This window comes from Solanum verrucosum, unplaced genomic scaffold, assembly GCF_900185275.1.
Source record: "Solanum verrucosum unplaced genomic scaffold, falcon-dt-bn FXZP01000123.1, whole genome shotgun sequence".
Taxonomy (NCBI): domain Eukaryota; kingdom Viridiplantae; phylum Streptophyta; class Magnoliopsida; order Solanales; family Solanaceae; genus Solanum; species Solanum verrucosum.
The window spans coordinates 998,914-1,013,511 of record NW_026020312.1 but is presented as its reverse complement, the minus strand read 5'-3'; the positions used below and the strand labels follow the sequence as shown (position 1 = coordinate 1,013,511).

The 14,598-nt window shown below is 40.5% G+C and overlaps 1 non-coding gene across 1 annotated transcript; it reads right to left on the bottom strand.

Moving 5' to 3' along the window:
• Positions 1-11,745: 11,745 nt before the first annotated feature.
• On the bottom strand, positions 11,746-11,852 carry LOC125835181 (small nucleolar RNA R71). Its single transcript, XR_007443401.1, has one exon. It is a non-coding gene; the product is annotated as a small nucleolar RNA R71 (small nucleolar RNA).
• Positions 11,853-14,598: the final 2,746 nt, after the last annotated feature.

Genomic DNA, 14,598 nt, shown 5'->3' with positions numbered 1-14,598 from the left:
AGTAATGACGCATACGCTGCGCTACATCTTCTCCTGATGTAGGTTTAGGTTCTCAGCCTCCTGATCACGCATAGATCGGTTCCCGATCTTGAGTTCAGCAGCATCAGTGGAAAGTCCTCATTCTTCGAGGATGATTGCCATGATTATCTTCCTTTGCTTTTAGTCTTTAGTTTTCAGTATTTGATAGATCTAGCTGGGGCATGTCCTAGCATTTCTAGTCAGTAGAGGCTTTATTTCAGACATAGTTAGTTTCAGTTTTAGTATTTGAGTTTGACTTTACAGTTCTTGTTAAACCCTCAGTTTTCATATATTCAGGTCTAATATATAGGTATTCCCCATCATTTCAGATTTATTTCATGATTAGTTTCCCTACATTATTTATTGATTTAGTTTATCTTTAGTATGCTTATAATATGCTAATAGGGTTCGCTTGGGGTCACTCGTGATCCTAGGTTCCGTGTCCGCATCCAGGGGTAGCCTCGGGGACTGACCAACATGGTATCAGAGCACTAGGTTTAAGATTCCTAGCTGTCTGAAAAGCCGCACTAAGTAGAGTCTTTTTCATTGGTGTGAAGTGCACCACATCTAATGAGAAGGTGGCTAGAAAGTGTTTCAGAAAAACTTCACTTTCTTGTTACACTTATCTGCGTAAGGTATGATCTAATTCCTTGTTCTAATCCTTCGTTATGTGTTTCAGATCATGCCTCATCGTAGAGCTTATGGAAGGAATGCTAATGCACAAAATGCTAACGTAGCTCCTCCGGTCCCAGATCAGGAAGTTTTGAATGTTGAGTTTCAGAACGCCATTCAGATTTTGGCATAGACTATGACTAACCAGAACAATCAGCAGGTCCCAATTCCTACAAATGCTAGTGGTGGATCAGTGACAACCAGGGTTCACGATTTTGTTAGGATGAATCCGCCAGAGTTCTTAGGATCGCAGATTGGTGAGGATCCCCAAAACATCATAGATGAGCTCAAGAAGATTTTCTAAGTGATGCAAGTAACAGGTATTGATAGGGTAGAGTTGGAATTCTATCAGCTTAAGGATGTAGCTCCTATCTAGTATACTCAATGGAAAGAGAATAGGGGTACAAATGCAGCTCTTATCACTTGGGAGTGGTTTAGTAAGACTTTTCTGGACAGGTTCTTCCCAAGAGAGTTGAGGGAGGCAAAAGCTTAGTAGTTCATGAATTTAAGGCAGGGTAGCATGTCGGTCCAAAAGTGCTGCCTCAACTTCACCCAACTCTCCAGGTATGCTCCTCACATGGTTACTGATTCCAAGGCACAAATGAACAAGTTTCTATATGGAGTATCCGACTTAGTGAAAACATAGTGTAGGAATGCTATGTTGTTGGAATATATGAACATTTCTAGGCTTATGTCTCATGCTCATAGGGTTGAGAGGTATAAGCTTACAGAATAGGCTAATGAGAATAAGAAGGCTAGAATAGGCAATGATGAGTATTCTCAATAGAAATCGGGTGGTCGTAATCGCTTACAGTTTCAAAAAAATTATTCAGCTCCAGCAGCTTCATCACCTAGTGTTCTACCCTCAAAGTTTTGAAATAATAAAAAAGGTAGGGCATCACGCTTTACGTCTCAAGGTAGTATTTCAGACACCAAAACCTACCCAACTTGTCCTAAGTGTGGTAAGAACCATCCGGGCGAGTGTCTTCCAGGAAGGGAAGGATATTTTGGGTGTGGTCAGACTGGTCAGTGGTTGAAAGATTGTCCTTCTGATAAACAAGGTCAAGGGGGGCAATAACAGTAGAGCTCAGTCTACAACTTCAGCAGCACTAGTAGGTCACCCGACTCAACGGGGTAACTCATCTGGTACAGGTGGCAGACAATGCCAAAACAAGTTGTATGCTCTTCAAGCTCGCCAAGATTAGGAAAATTCTCCGGATGTAGTCACTGGTACGTTACGAATCTTTGACTTAAATTTGTATGCATTGTTAGACCCAGGTGGCGGAATTTGAAAACATATTTTCCCAAGACAATACAGAGTACTGATCCAAGTTAAAATGCTAAATTCTTATGAAGCATATATATTCAATATCCTAAATAAGAGGAGGCTAGGCCAAAGCATGTCAACAATGATATAATGAACCCTAAGCAATTACTAATAATAGAGGAAAGGGACGCTCAAAACCAACTTGAGTACAAATAAAAAGGTTTAGTTTTAGCATGATTTACGGGTGAAGATGATGAGCAAAAATGAGTGAAAAAGTAATTAGCATAGTAGAACACTATAACAACGAGAAATTAACACCAGAAAAATGTTCCAACAGCTTGGGGGGGATGACCAGTTATTGACTCAAATTTACCTCAACTTTAATTAGCAAGAAACTCAAAATAGTTTAACTCGAAATTCTAGATAACAAATCCTATACAACAAACACTATTAGAGACAAGATTCTAGAAATACAACGGCTAGTATCGATTCCTAAAGAGCAAATATCATAAAGAAGAAAGTACAATAGTAAATTACTCAACTTACACCATTTTACTAACAAAATAAATGGAAAACTCCTCATAACATATTGAGAAAGCAAACAAGCTGGATTCAAAAATTCAAAATTTTGATTATAACTCATGGCCAACAAGATGAGATTAACAGAGGTTATTTGAGAAGAAGAAAAAGAAAACAACCAAGGCTTGGCAGGTACATAAAGAAACAGAAAAATCAAGCTTCAAAACAACTAAACTAGCAGATATATGAAAGAATGTACTAAGAACACATTACTTGGAAATAGGAGAAAGCAAGCATATTATTAATAACATTTTGAGCCAAAAAAGTTCCAACACATAAAAGATTAGACACATATATGGGAATAAACTAACAACAAGCCTTTAAACCAAGTTGAAACAAGACCAAGTTGAATTACAAACATGATATCATGAGCTGAAACACAAAGGAACGTGGATAGTGTTCGATTCAAGAAAGAACATAGTTAAATACTACGAGATTAGGTTAGCATTGGTGAGAGTCTATAACGATAAATCTAAGAATAGAAAAGAAAAACCAAAACAACGAGTAAACAATGAGGAAATATAACTATATAGCTAATGCATTCGAAGTCGAAAACCAAATGAACCTCAAATCAAATCAAGCAAAACGAAGAAGAGATTCAGCTAGCTATACACATAAAACCTCAAACCAGTTAATCTATTGATATAATATCAAAGAGTCTTCATCAACGAGATTCAGGTTACAACCCAGAAATTCATAGAAAAGGCAACGCTATGAAAACACTAAAAAGAAAAGAACGAAATACATTTAACAGAAGATTCTACACCAAAGCATAAAACATACTACACATAACATTGGGACAAAATACAAAAGGAACTGAAGTTACCTTTCTTGAGGCAGCGAACTGAGACGAGAATGAGCTGGAGAAGAGTCTGGGTTTGGTGTCAAAAGGCTAGAGGGTCAAGGATTTTATTGGATCACCACACTCACCAACTTCAAATACTTGTAGGGTAAACGATTTCACCCTAACTTTGAATTCAATGTTTATTGTTTAACTCATGAAATCACAAAGTTGTACTTAACCTTGGATTGTTAATCTCCTAGTTGAATGCATGACTTCTAATTGAGAACACCCTTGGAATGATGGTAATGTGAGTGTGTCAAAATTTAAACCAATTAAATCAATTAATAGGCCTAATTGGAAGTTTTTACTTAGGGTTAGTATGTTTCGGTTTGTTAAAATGTTGATATGTGTGTCAACGGAACCCTAAGGATGATTAACTACCATATTATTTGTTTAACTGCATGTGTAGGCTTATATTGATGGTCTATTTGTCGAAAACTTTGTTTATGCAAAACTTGATAGGGTTGCCAGGCACAAAACTAAACCACGACTTCAACCCACGGACCGTAGGTCGAGGTTCGTGGAACACTCCAAAATGCCTAAGTGTAGGACCATGGTGTGGACTACGGTCTGTTGTTCGATCAATGAACTGTTCTGCACATCCGTGGTCCCAACATCTGAGAGCCAAAATTAGGGACATTGACCTGCGGAGGGGACCCACAAACCATCGTTCCATCAACGGACCGTAGCTCTCTATTTTAGCTACTGCCTAGAATTTGTTTTAGTTTTTGTTTGGGTACAATTCTTGTTCTAAAATTATTTCATGAGTCTTATTGCCTTGTTTTCGTACTAACTAAGCTTCCAAAGGTACCATGGCCCCCAAGAAAGCTCTTACCTACGCACGAGGGACCAAGTCCAAGTAAGTTGCTCCTTTTCGACGTATGATTGTTGTGGACAGTGATACGGAATACGTCCCACGTGCCACCAGGGTCTCTCCCACTGCCCCCTGCATACCAGGAACAGAGCCCAATAGGTTAGAGTAGCAGTGAGAGTCTAGTTGTAGAAGTAGTACCGCTTCTTCATCTGATGTCGATAGCACAGGCGACAACCCGACATCGACTAGAGTGGAGCCTGCTCCGAAGGCTGATGAGCCGAACAGATGGTCTGTCCCTGGCCAGTATCAGATTTATGAGAATAACACGATGTTGGATCCGATGAGATCACTGCCCCCAGTCTTAAGAGAGGGCCATACAGATCGGAGCCTAGGCGGGCTCAGAGTAGCAGTGAGACTCTAGTTCTAGTAGTAGTACCGCTTCTTCATCTGATGCCGATAGCACAGGCGATAGCTCGACACCTACTATAGTGGAGCCTGCTCCGTAGGCTGATGAGCCGAACAGATGGTGTGTCCCTGGCCAGTATCAGATTTATGAGAATAACACGATGTTGAATGAGCACCGGAGGGTGAACAGGATAATTACTGAGGAGCATAGGGTCGTTACAGGAAGCCTCTACACTGCACCAGCTATTGAAGAGCTCTTCTGAAGACATTGATGTGAGTGGATGGCACGGAGCCCTAGGAAATACAATGAGGAGATAGCTAGAGATTTCTATGTCTCATATGATACCACCATCATAAATTCCATCTATATATGGGCCAAGTCTGTAACTCAGCCTACACTTTAGTCCACATTAGTGCGGGGTGCAGAGTCGACATCTCAGAGGTCACGATTCTCAGGTTTCTACATGGCCCAGCTGTCGCCCTCCAAACTCGAGGGGCGCAACTGGCTCCTCATGCCAAAACTCAGGCCCGAGCCGACCCTGCAGAACCATTTGCTACTAGTGCATGGCAGCCACACGCAATCAAGAAATCAAACAAGTATATCTCGGCTTAAAATTAAGCCATCGGTCGGCAAGGTCCCTGTCAACTGATCTATAAATGAAACAGCTACTCCCGGGAGATCATATAAATAAATAGTCAACTAGCACAGAAGTCCTGATAGGGATGTCGAGGCCACCATGATATCTATACCCAAACTAAAAGCAGGTATATATCAATGCAATACATCAAACAACTCACAAGCTTCCGGAAACTAACAACATAGGCCAGCATGACCATAACGTAGCTATAAACCCCACACACTATTCTGCAAGCCTCTAAGAGTAGTAAATATTGGTGGGATAGGCCCCAGCCTACCCATTAAGATATATACAACAAAAGGTAACAAACCTCCCAACTCTGGCAGCTCCGGAGAAAAGGGGCTAGCCAACCGGATAAAAGTCAATCCTACTGCTAAGGAGGTCTACTCAGTCATTTGTCAGGACCTGCATGCATGAATGCAGCGTCCCCAAGGCTATGGGGCGTCAGTACAAAATAATGTACAGAGTATAAAAGGCAATAGACTATGATGAGGTATCATAATATACTAGAATAATCCAATAAATAAATCAAGGCTAAGATAAGTGTACTGAACTGATCCTAAATCTAAATTTATCAAAAATAATAAAACAACAACCTAACTAAGCCCCCATAAGCTCGGCAGGTACAAACAGCACACAAGACCACCTACTCAGGCCCCCATAAGCCCGGAAGGTGCCAATCAACATATATACCCCTATTAGTAGTCCCCTAGCCCCGTAGGCAGTCACATAGCCCTCTTAGGCATTAATATAGCCCCGTAGGTAGCACATGGCTCTCTTAGGCATCAACGTAGCTTATAGACAACTTATAGCCCTCTTAGGCAATAACATGGCCCTGTAGGAAGCACATAGCCTTCTTAGGCGTCAATATAGCCCTGTAGGAAACTCATAGACCTGTTAGGTATCCATATAGCCCTGTAGGCAGAACATAGCCCTTCTAGGCATATATCACATTCCTCCAGGTAACCACAATAGCCCCAACGACAATAATAACAATCCAATCGCTAAAAGCGAACAATTTAGTTATAAGCAACCTATACAAATATCCTCTAAGTCGTGTCCAATGTAGGGACGCTACTAACTGAATAAGAATCCCGACAAGGGAGGATTATATCAACTCTAGCAGCCAACAATCAACAATCACGGCTACAAGTATATCAAGGATAACCACCCAAATACATTGTTTCTAAGCTTTAAGGAAACATGTCGTAAGTAGAGAATAGCCTTAACATACCTTTTTCGCTAAATTCACGTGGCCTAATGACTTTTACTCAATACTCCCTCGATACTACAACAAGGTAGGACCATAATCAACACATAAAAATAAAAGATACCATGACAATACGATAAAATATATGTATTTCCGTCGCAAATTGCTATTTGCTGCTTATAAAAGCTAGAGTCGATGAAATAAGAATCTTACCTCGATCTTAAGGTCGTAATACGCTTCAAAACTTTCAAATATATCCAAACCCTTGCTGTCCCAACACTAAATTGTGATATGCTACGCAATCGATAAAACAAATTATACAACGATGATGAGCCCAACGCTTAGAACAACTTTCGTCAAGGACTTCAGTCGAGAAAATCTATATTTCACTTGATCCTAGAAATGGGTTTCTCTAATTTCTCTGTTTTTTTAGCTTAAAAATGGTGAAAAAGGTCGAAGGAGAAGATATATGTAACATTCCACCGACTTAGGGCCCCACCTCACTTGCTTGTTTATGCAGTCCCACGAAAATACGAATATCTCTCTATTCTAAAGTCATATGAACAAACGGTTTGATGCGTTAGAAACTAGACTCGTAGACCTTCCATTTCATAGCCCGCGGGGACCATAACTCTTAATATATTAGGAGAAAACGTCCGAGACATTTGACTCAAATTTCAGGCAAATCTTTAAAAAGGAATTTACGGTAACTTTTGCCAACTTTTATTTTGTCACTTACCTAACTTCAAAACTTGAGATACCACACTTGAACACTTAAAATATCACATAACACATCATTTTTAATTTAATACTCACCTTCCTTGTCTTTCCACGAAGATACGAGTTAATTTAGACGTTTTTAAAAGTCGGGGTGTTACACCAGCCCATATTATGCCCATTAATACGAAAAAATATGACTACAGGATGGGCATTATCTAGGGCAGGTCCTTCCAGAGAGATGTTGAGCAGAGGTAGACACTTTTGAGGTGGTTGGCACGATATATTGCCGCGGATGGGGAGAGCGATAAGTGGGTTCAGACTCCTAGCCTGGTTATTCGGAAGGCTACACTGTGCTTCGCTATGAAATTCTTCTGGTTGTTCGTGCGAAATAGACTGTCCTCGTCTCTGGCGGACAATGTGGTTACATGGGACCGGGCCGTGATCCTGGCAGCCATTATGGCAGGTTTAGAGATTGATGTTGCCCACATCCTGATCGCAGAGATCCACGGGAGGGCCTTTAAGGCCACCACCACCCTACTTTTACCATGTCTAATTTTCTAGCTCTGAAGGGATGCTTATGTTCCCGTGTGGCATTGTGATCGGTTTCTTAAGGCTACCAAGACTCTGGACATCGACCTCATTCGGGATGATGCCAACTTAGCTGCACCTCAGAGGGAGCCACATGTTGAGGTACCATCTTTGGGTGATGATCTTGCTGTGGATGTAGAGTAGAGGCTAATGACACTACCATTCCATCCCCTACAACGGATGCCCAGGCTCCACCCTTCACTACCACTAGCCAGGGCCTGAGCTCATCTTGAGCCACACCCTTTTCAGAGTGCACTCCTATTTCTCTAGCTCGAGTCTAGAAGTTGGAGACACATATGGCCACTTTGCTTTTGCATATGAAGCCCTAGATGCAACGGTCTATTGCAGATTCTGAGGTAAGGATGGAGTAGATGATGGATAAGACAATTCAGGCCATTCATAAGCGCCTGGATTCTGTCGAGTTGAGAGTCCTGGACAGGCCCGTCCCTACCATCGATGTGGCCAGGTTCTAGATGAAGTTGGCTAGTCTCGGTGCTTATGGTGATGCACTTCTAGCCCCTACTAAGACTGAGCCAGAGTCTGCCCCTGCAGTACCAGAGGATGAGGTGTTGATGACTGTACTTTTTAGCGACACTATGCCACCACCAGACTCTCCCCGTACTATTGGAAAGCCCCTCACTCCGACCACACTTCTAATACTATAGAGGTTCGACGTTTGAAAAAGAAGGAGCTCCAGCAGTTTGAGAAGGAGAGGGCATTTATATTTGATGAGGAGAGGAGACAACAGCGGGACCGTGAGGTGGATATTGGCCCATCTGGTAGTTTGAGCACTACTGAGGGTGCTACGTTACTTAGTGAGGGTGCTACTTATGGCGTCCCTAGTGTTGATCTAGCGGGCTCTGGGAAACCGAACCCACCCACTTCTTGAGAGGTCTTCAACGCATATGCGCCACAGGTTTGCTTCATCCTATGTTTCACTTTTGATTTTTGTGCATTGAGGACAATTGCACCTTATTTTGTTGGGGGTAGGAAAAATTGGCACGACCCAAGGGTACCCCTGGACATAACATGGCACATGGAATCCCGAAGGGACCCAAGTAAGACACTTAGCTTATCATCATCACATAAGTATATAATAATAAAGAATAAAACACAATTTGAAGTCTTTTAAGAAACTTTCATAGAAGTAAAGAGTAAGTCGAGACATAGTCTCATTAAGACATCTACTACAATCAGAGTCTCAAAACAATAGGGTCACAACCCTTACAATAGAGAATATGAAAATGTCTAGTAAAACTAAAGAAATGAAACAACAATAAAAGATCTTGTCCTCAGATCCATGAGGACAAACCACAAGCTTGATGAGTAGTCAACCTAAGCTTGAACTAAAAGGAATCGCCTTAGACACCTGAACCTACCTTAGTAGAAAAAGTAGAAGAAATATGGGTTAGTACAATAATTGCACTAAGTATGGTAGCTATGCATAAAACCATTTAAGATGCTAAAAAGGGACATTTAGTTGAAAACTATGCATTAGATCAAGTTTATGAATTATCATAGAAACAAGTGCAAAAGCATAAGATACATGCATATTCAACATTTTGATCATCTCAACACATAAGGAAACAAACCATATGAACCATCAAAGCAACCTCGTGCAATGTATGGATAAGGTCTCATACCCCTACCCATACTAAGGAAAACACATTAAGTTATTATAGTTCATAACTTCAATTCTAGTTCATTCTATCATAATGGGATAAGCTTTAACCGACATAGACCATGAGAGCTTAATCATGGAATCCGATGTCAACCCCAAACCGAAAAGGGGTTGTCTTACTTGCCTAAGGTAGAACTAAAACTCTTATCTTACGTGGATCCAATAGCTAAAGATATGGGCACATGATGTGTCCACAATTTAGACTCATTTAGGGCTATATTTTGATATAATTAGTGTCCTCAAATGCATATTTTGTCTCAATATCTGATGAAAACCCTTAAGTTTAAGGTATTTGGAGTTTGAGGGAAAGCATGGACACTACTTAGCAAAAATGAACGAAGGCAGCTGAAAGAACGAAGAAATGAAGATCTGAGAATCACCGAACCCGTTCGGTGAGTCACCAAAAGGTCTTATCCTCGCCTTTTGTTCCAGTGTGCTGAACCCCGAAGGAAAGGATAAAATTTGCGATGAAAGGAGTAGTCAGCGCGTTGCCGAGCAGTTCCGCAAAGCAGTAGGAGAAGGTCAAGTCTATGATGAAAAGGACAGTCGGTGCTTTGCCGAGCAGTTCCGCAAAGCAGTACCTTATCGGCCAATGCCTCATAACGTGAAAATGATAAAGATAAAAGCAGAAGTGAGATTAACTACACCAAAGGGCGGATTGCCGAGCGTGTCGGCAATCCCAACTAACTTCGCCGAGTGCTCCTCCACAACATAATTTTTAAACACTATAAATACTTGTTTAAAATGTTAGCTTAGTATAAATTATTCTATTATCAGATTGTTACAGTTTTTTTAGAGTTCTTAGCTCTTAAGGGTTTTTGGAGACTTTGTTCTAAATCTTGGAAGTCAAAAAGTGTTTCAATGCCAAAAAATTGGACGTAGGTCTCGAAGATTCCTCAGTCTTGACGCGTTTTAAGACTTAATTCTTCATACCCATTGATGGAAATTGAGATTGGTATAAATTTTTATCTCTTTTACATGTCTAGTTAAAACCCCAATTCTTTGGGTGTTAATTTGTGAATGTAGGTAAAGTTAATTGTTGGGTCTTGCTTGCTGATAGTTTAATTGTTGTTTATTTATGATTTCGTGTAGTATTTGTGTTTGAACCTATTGAAACTGTAGTTGACAATACGATTTCACCTTTGTGTTTTTGGCTTGCTCGAGAGATAGGTCGTAAAACTAAGACTACTAAATTGATGGCCGCCGGGATTGGGTCGACATGAGGTTCAGCTCGAGAGAGTGAACCCTAGTCTTTCTCCCACACATTCATCTCGAGAGAGTATGGGCTAAGGCGGAGGTTGTTCTTCATGCGGCAAATTGATGTTCGAAAGAAACCTAGTTGATTCGGGGTAAGTTGCTTGAGAGAGAATTTGCCCCAACTATGGTCTAGCCTAGTCACAAATATTAAACAAATTTACTATCAAAAGCATGTACCCAATGATCTAGTTTGACCTGTATTCCTATCACATCCCCAGAATCTCATCTCCTTGAGTAGAACTCTTTGTAATTGTCGCTGATTTTGTTGCTTACTTGTTACAAACCCCCGTTGTTAACTGATACTTTTGTGTCACCCCTTAGATTTAGTGTGTTTTTATCCGATAATAATTTTAGCTACGACTAATTAGAATTTAATTTAATTTTTCTATTAATTCTCAAGCCCACTCCCTTGGGACTCGACCCCAACCCTTGGTTGGGTTACATTACTATTGTACGATCGTAGACACTTGCATTGGAAGTTGTGTCTTGATTACGCAAACATTAAAATGGCGCCTTTGTCGGAGAGTGGTATTATTTGAGAAATCTTAGATTAATAGAATTTTTGTTTTTCTTAGTTGTAGTTCAACTTACTTAATTTATAGTTTTCTTTCGCGTGCTTTTGCTAACAACATGAAAGATGAACATGCATGAGGAAGAGATGAATGACAGTCAAGCTGGTCATTAAGACGGTATAGACGACATAAATAGTGTCTATCATCCAGATCAGTTTGGTGCATTTTGCATTCCACAAACTAATGGGAACGCGATGTTTGAAGTCACTAGCACAACTCTTCACCTTCTCCAAATGAGAGGACTATATGGAGGGCTAGATCATGAAGACCCACATGAGCATGTGAGAAGATTTATAGAGGTTTGCAACCCTTTTTCATTCAAAGGTTTGTCACAAGAGTCAGTTTGGCTACGGTTATTCCTATTGTCTTTGAAAGAATAAGCAAGCAAGTTGTTAACTGAGTTGCACAAATTCCATCACATCATGGGAGGAGCTGGTCATAGCATTTAATACAAGATTTTTTCCTCCATAAAAAATGATGAAGCTTAGAGATGAAATCCAAGGGTTCAATCAAAGGGAAGGGGAACCACTCCATGAAGCATGGGTGAGATTTAAGAAGCTCTTACTTAAATGCCCAACTCATGGGCTACCAACCGATTTGTTACTTCAATATTCCTACCAGAGCTTTGATTCGGTTAATAAAAGAATGGCTGACCAGTTGGTACGAGGAGGAATAATGTTACAAACATTTGAGGTGGCTTCATTTCTTCTAGACGACATGACTAGAATAAATCAAGCGTGGTATACAAAAGATGATCACGTTTCCCCATTCAACTTTAGACTAACACAAGAGCAATTAGATAAAGAGAAAGAGAGGGATGAAAACATCAAGAAGATGTTGTCTCAAATGGAAGTTCTACAGGACCATATGAAGGGAATATGTGGAGTGTTAAAAGTTGAGGAGGGTTCATCCCCAAGCTATTCAAAGCCTGGGGAGAATCAAGGTTGGAACTCCAGAAGATGTGAGGAGGGTTTCTACCCATGCTATTGGAAGGGAGGTGGAAATCAAGGTTGGAACCATTATAAAGAAGTTGAACAAAGGAAGTGTCATCAAGATTTACCCGAGCAGAGTGATTATTGGAGAAAAGAGGATGAATATGAAGAGAATCGCACTAACTCAAGTGAGAGCCCAAAATCAAGGAGGAGTGCAAGTAGTCCCCGTGTGAATGATTTGCTTTCACGCATCCTTGAAAAAGTTGAAGGTTCGGACGATTTATTGAAACGAATGAAAGACGATTCTCATCCTTAAATAATAAAGTAGACTCCTACGCAGATGCAATCAAAACCCTTGAAGGTCAATTGAGTTTACTTACAGTACTATTGAAAAAAAAATGGAGACGAATTATGAAGATAGCGGGCTTGCCATTGTCATACTCGGAGCGGAAAAGATGTAAAAGGTGATATGATGAGAAATGAGGAAGTGTACTTACAAACTGCAAGCAAAGATATGGAGGCCGAAGAAACAACCATCCCACAAGCCATCATAAGGGAGCTGCAAATTGATGTGGAGAAACACAAACCATGCCTAAGCATCAAGCAACCTTTACCTAAGATACCTCTTCCATTTCCTCAACGCCTCAAGAAGAAGAATGAGGATGAAAGGTTCAAGAAGTTTCTATCAGTATTTAAGACCTTATTGATTAATCTCGCTCTAGTTGAAGCATTGTTGGAAATGTCGGGTTATGCCAAATTCATGAAGGAGTTAGTAACAAGAAAAAGGAGCTTGGATTTTGAGACGATTGAAGTCTCTCACAGTTGCAGTGCGATTATGTCTAAGGAGTTGATCGAAAAATAAGATGATCCTGGGGCATTCACCATCCTGTGCATCATAGGCTTGCTCAAGTTCGCAACAGCCTTTTGCAATCTGGGAGCAAGTATTAATCTAATGTCGTATGATTTTTATAAACAACTCGGGTTGGGTGAACCGCAAGCTACAACTATGAGACTACTAATGGCTGACAGATCGATCAAACATCCAGTAGGGATACTTTATACATTCTGGTTAAGGTTGACATATTCATTTTTCTGGCTGATTTCATCATACTCAACTGTGACATAGCTGTCAAAATTCTTATAATCTTGGGAAGACCATTCTTGGCAACTGGGAGAGCACTGATAGATGTCGAGAGTGGAGAATTGAAATTTTGGGTCAATGATGATGAAGTCACCTTTGATGTGTGCAAATCAATGAAACACCCGAGTGACCTTCATGTAATCTTAGTCGATGATGTGATTGACGAGGCTGTGGCTAGTGTGAGTCATTTGATGTGTAGCAATGAACCCGTTGAAGTTGTGTGGGCTAATGAAGAAGAGTTCGAGGTTCAGAGCCGAGATTAAGTGGTAGATGTATTTTCAAGTAAGGGGGAATTCACAAAGACTCCAATTAAATTGAACATCAACTTAAAAAATCGAGAAAGCCCTCCTGCCAAACCGTCAACCGAAGAACTGCCAAGTCTCGAGCTTAAGGTATTACCTTCACATCTCCAGTACGCTTTCTTAGGCGTAAATAACACCTTGCCGGTGATTATTACGGCTGACTTAACTGATCAGCAAGTAAACTTGCTCCTTGAAGTTTTGAAAAGGTATATAAAAGACATCGCTTGGACGATCGCTGATATAGTGGGGATTCCTCCAGGCATTTGCACACATAAAATTCATATTGATAGTGATTGTAAACCGAGTGTTGAACATCATCGAAGATTAAACCCACCAATGCAAGAAGTGGTGAAGAAGGAGATAATAAAGTGGTTGGACGCATGAGTGATCAACCCGATTGCAAACAACAAATGGGTAAGTCCAGTGCATGATGTATGAAAAAAAGGAGGAGTCACGGTTGTCCCTAATGAAAAGGGAGAGCTTGTATCTTTAAGAACGGTGACAGGATGGAGTGTTTGCATGGACTATCGCAAATTAAACTCATGGATTGAAAAGGATCATTTCCCCATTCCCTTTATGGATCAAATGCTTGACCGACTATCTGAGAGAGGATGGTATTGCTTTTTGGATGGGTACTCAGGCTATAACCAAATCTCCAATGCTCCGGAGGATCAAAAGAAAACTACCTTTACATGTACATATGGTACTTTCACTTTCAAACAAATGCCATTCGAATTATGTAATACCCCGGCCACGTTTCAACGTTTCATGCTATCCATCTTTGTTGATATGGTGGAAGACTCAATTGAAGTATTTATGGATTATTTTTCAGTTGTGGACGACTCATTTGTAGAATGCTTAGAGCACTTGGGCTAAGTTCTTCAAAGGTGTGTCGAGACCAATTTAGTCTTAAATTGGAAAAAGTGTCATTCAATGGTCAAGGAAGGCATTGTTCTTG